This window comes from Heterodontus francisci, unplaced genomic scaffold (assembly GCF_036365525.1).
Source record: "Heterodontus francisci isolate sHetFra1 unplaced genomic scaffold, sHetFra1.hap1 HAP1_SCAFFOLD_421, whole genome shotgun sequence".
Taxonomy (NCBI): Eukaryota; Metazoa; Chordata; class Chondrichthyes; order Heterodontiformes; family Heterodontidae; genus Heterodontus; species Heterodontus francisci.
In genome coordinates, this window is record NW_027140402.1 from 1,115,758 (window position 1) to 1,120,439 (window position 4,682).

The 4,682-nt window shown below is 47.1% G+C and overlaps 1 non-coding gene across 1 annotated transcript; it reads right to left on the reverse strand.

Moving 5' to 3' along the window:
* Window positions 1-3,485: 3,485 nt before the first annotated feature.
* LOC137359617 (small nucleolar RNA U3) lies at window positions 3,486-3,703 on the reverse strand. The gene has a single exon (XR_010971544.1). It is a non-coding gene; the product is annotated as a small nucleolar RNA U3 (small nucleolar RNA).
* Between the last annotated feature and the right edge of the window lie 979 nt (window positions 3,704-4,682).

The window sequence follows — 4,682 nt, forward strand, 5'->3', positions numbered from 1 at the left end:
GTCAAAATCCTGGAACTCCCTTCCTAACAGCACTGTGGGTATAACTACCCCAAATGGACTGCAGTGGTTCAAGAAGGCAGCTCACCACCACCTTCTCAAGGGCAATTAGGGATGGGTAATAAATGCTGGCCTGGCCAACGACGGCCATATCGCATGAATGAATTTAAAAAAAAAAATAACTTCTTGAAATATCTTAGACATAAAATTGGAACCTTGATCTGATTGGAATTCAATTGGTAATCCATATCTAGTAAAGAATTGGGTTAACGTATCTACTACTACCTTAGCAGTAATTGTCTTAAAGGGAATGGTCTCTGGGAATCGAGTAGCCATATCCATGATAGTGAGTATATATTGGTGTTCGCTTTTGTTTTCGGCAAGGGTGCTACACAGTCTACCAACACCCTACTAAATGGTTCTCCAGTAACCATCAAGAGGTTCTTTAGCTTCAAAGGTGTTCAGAGGGCGAGAGAGAGACAGAGAGAAATGTCCCGACTCCAGAAAAGTATGCAAAATGTGCTCCAGCTGCAGACGATGGGGGTCGGGGTCAAGGAGGACCTCCAGGAGGTGAAGAGCCAGCAGGCCTCGCTCTTTGTCAAAGAGGATTCCAAGATCATATTCTGGTCCAGAGTCCACTCCATTGCGCAGGATGAGACATGCTCACGTTACTCCTTCCAAAAGGTACAGAGAGAGAGCTCTGTTATCAGCAGCCTGAAGGAAGAGGATGGCTCGGTTATGTATTCGCAGTCCGACATACTAAGGATCAGCAAATTCTTTTATGCTGGGCTGTACAACACGAAGCCCACAGACAGCAAAGCCTCCCAGTCCTTCCTGTCATCTATCACAGAGGTCTTAGATGACATCATGAGGAAGAGACTGGACAAGCCGCTAACTCTGAATGAGCTGACAAAGGCCGTCAAGTCCTTTGAGACGAGTAAAACACCCGGAAGTGACGGCTTACCGGTCGAGCTGTACTCGGCCCTATGGGACTGGGTCGGCCCGGACCTGCTGGAAGTATGCGAGAGTATGCTCCTAGTTGGCAGCATGTCAGAATCCATGAGGAAAGGCATCATCCACAAGCGGAAGAGGGAGAGGGTAGAACTCAGAAATTGGTGGCCCATCTCACTGCTTAATGCTGACTACAAGATTCTGTCAAAAGTCATAGCCAGTCGAGTCAAGTCTGCTCTGGAGTTGGTGATTCACCCTGACCAGATCTGCACGAGACCCAGCAGGAAGATCTCTGAATCTCGCGCTACTCAGGGAGACGATCGCCTATGTGCAGGACATGAGGGTGGACATCTGCCTCATCAGCTTGGACCAGGAGAAGGCTTTTGACAAGATACCGCACACCTACTTGATGGATGTGCTTTCCAAAATGGGGTTTGGGGAGGAAATCTGCAATTGGATCAAACTGCTCTACACAAACATCAGCAGCGCAGTCTCAATCAATGGGTGGGAATCCAATCTAGAGTCAGACAGGGCTGTCCTCTCTCCCCGGTCTTGTTTGTTTGCTGTATTGAACCCTTTGCTGAGTCTGTTAGGAAGGATGCGAGCACAAGAGGGGTGACAATCCCAGGCAGTGGAGGCACTCAGGTTAAAACCTCCCTGTACATGGATGACGTCGCCGTCTTCTGCTTGGACCCGCGGTATGTGCGCAGACTGATGAGCGTCGGCGACCAGTTCGAACTGGCCTTGGGAGCCAAAGTTAACCACGGCAAGAGCAACTCCATGTTCTTTGGGAACTGGGCTGACTGATCCTTTGTCCCCTTCACCGTCAGGTCAGAGTACCTGAAGGTGTTGGGGATATGGTTCAGAAGGGACGGGGCGTGCACCAAAACCTGGAAGGAGCGAGCAGCCAAGGTCCAACATAAGCTTAGCATGTTGGAGCAGCGATCTCTCTCCATTAATGGTAAGAACCTGGTCATCAGGTGAGAGGCACTCACGTTGTTGCTGTCCGTGGCGCAGGTCTAGCCCATACCCCACTCCTGCGCTGTGACAGTCACCTGAGCCGTTTTCCACTTTATCTGGGGATCCAAAATGAACTGGGTCCGGAGGGACACGATGTTCAAACCGCTGGATAAGGACGGGAAAAAAGTACCCAACATCGCCCTCATCCTGATGACTACCTTCGTGTGCGGCTGCATCAAGCTGTGTGTAGACCTCCAGTACGCAAACACCAAGTGTCACAACATGCTGAGATTCTATCTGTCCCCAGTGTTGCGAAGGATGGGCCTGGTCACATTGCCGCAGAACGCTCCATCCAGTTGGACTGTGCCATACCATCTATCCCTCGTGGAAAAGTTTCTGAGGAAAAACACCTTTGACCACCAATCCATCAGGCAGTGGTCTGCACGGAATGTCCTCAAGGCCCTACGGGAAAAGGAGAAGGTGGATCCTGTCAGATGGTTCCCCGAGAAGACTGCCAAAGTCATTTGGCGGAATGCTTCATCAGCAGAACTTTCAAACAAGCACCAAGATGTAACTTGGCTGGTGGTGAGAAGAGCCCTCCCCATCAGATCCTTCCTGCACGCCCGAAGTCTCACTCCCTCCACACAATGCCCTCGAGGTGGCTGTGGTGGGGAAGAGACGGTTGCCCACCTCCTCCTGGAATGTGCCTTTGCAAAGCAGGTATGGAAAGAGATGCAGTGGTTTTTGTCGAGGTTCATCCCAAGCAGCTCTGTAACACAGGCGTCTGTACTCTACGGGCTGGTCCCAGGGACGAACACCGAGATAAACATCAACTGCTGCTGGAGGACTATCAATTCAGTGAAAGACGCCCTTTGGTCTGCCTGAAACATGCAGGTCTTCCAGCGCAATGAGTAGTCCACGACGGAATGTTGCAGACTGGCACATTCCAAGGTCCAGGACTTACGTGCTGAGGGACGCAGTAAAGCGTGGGGCAGCCCCGGCAAAGGCTCAATGGGGAAAGACCACTGTGTAAGGTGCCCCCACCAAGTGAGGAACTGGATCCATGGAAAACCCCTCAAACTGTATCTGGAAAATATTTGTTGGCTGTAAAATGTACATGGCATGTAAAATGAAATGGAAGGGTTGTGAGGCAACTCGCTCCTGTATTGAAGGAAACTGATCTCCTCTGCATTCTTTGTATTGCCTGACTGGTGCCATTTGGAACTGTTTTGTAATGTATTTTTTGCAGATTTTTATGAATAAAGTATATTTCGGAAGTAAAAATAATTTTAAAAAACTTCAACGCATTAGCAGCAGCTTGAGAAAAAGCAAAATGAGACACCAAGTACCTAAAAAAAACTTTTCCCCATTTGACTCGAGAGCAGCGTGCAGAGGCAATGAGACTCGGGGCGTGCATGATGGATGTGATGGATAAGACCCTTCTCATCACCAGCCAAGCAATATCGTGGTGCTTGTTTGAACCTGTTAAACATTTATTCCGGTACCGTTAACAATGAAACTGTCAAGAAAAAGTAGTGAAGTAAAGACAAAATAACTATTCTTACTATCACAAGCAAACCACTCAGACTGTGTTCTCTTCCTCCAGCACTCCACAAGAGAGAGAAGGAACATTCATCAATGACAGAGAGCAGCTGCTGAAAAGCAACACTCAAGTTTGACTTCCTGTTCAGAAGAGAACATGACAAATCCTCCTCGTAGTTTGTGAGACCAAACACTTTAAATACACTTTTCTCTAAGAAAAAACTATAGAAATGATCCCTAAGAGTATGGTCTTAATGATGTAAACCCCCAAGCTCGCCTGGCAATACCAGAGATCCACATCACAGTGCACATGTGGAAAACACAATCAGACTTCAAAAATTGGTTTTCAATAGATAAAGCTGCGATGACAATGAATCTGCCAAGGAGATATTATTTTAACCAAGTAACAAACCAAGAAGAGAAACAATCTAACAATGTTCAAATTATGTTTCGCCGTGGGGCGAGGCGGGGCTGTATTGTTGCACTTTGCAACAGAGCCGGTTCTGATACTTTCTGCCAGCGCAGGGGCAGTGAACACTCGCCCACAAGAATCACACATGACTAATGGGGCAGAGTCAGCACTCTTTGTGTTGTTTGACTTGGTGCTTTTTGGAACTGTTTTGTAATGTATTTTTTAACATATTTTTATGATTAAAGTATACTTTGGAAATTTAAAAAAGTAGTCAGGACAGATAGCAATGTTATTCATAAAATATAAAATATGTAAGAAAATACATTACAACACAATTCAAAACAGCACCAAGTTGGCATTCGAAACAGTGCGATGGAAATCAGTTTTCTTTAATACAGGAGTGAGTTGCCTCACAACCCTTCCATTCCATTTTGGTGTATACAGCCCGAGGGGTTTTACACAGGTTCCAGCCCCTCAGTTCACTTTGGCGGGAGGATCTTACACAGTGGTCTTTCCCCATTGAACCTTTGCAGCGGCTGCCCCAGAAGGTGGTGGGCAACAGTCTCTTCCACACCATAGCCACCTTGTGTAAGGTCCCCCACCAAGCTGAACTGAGGGGCTGGATCCATGGGAAACCCCTCGAACTGTATCGGGAAAATTTGCATTTGCTGTAAAATGAAAAAAATGTAATTGGCATGACAAATGTGAAATGGAAGGGTTGTGAAGCAACTCATGATTGTATTGAAGGAAACTGATCTCCCTTGCAATGTTGGAATTGTTGGTGCTGTTTGAAACTGTTTGGCAATGTAATTTTTCCAGA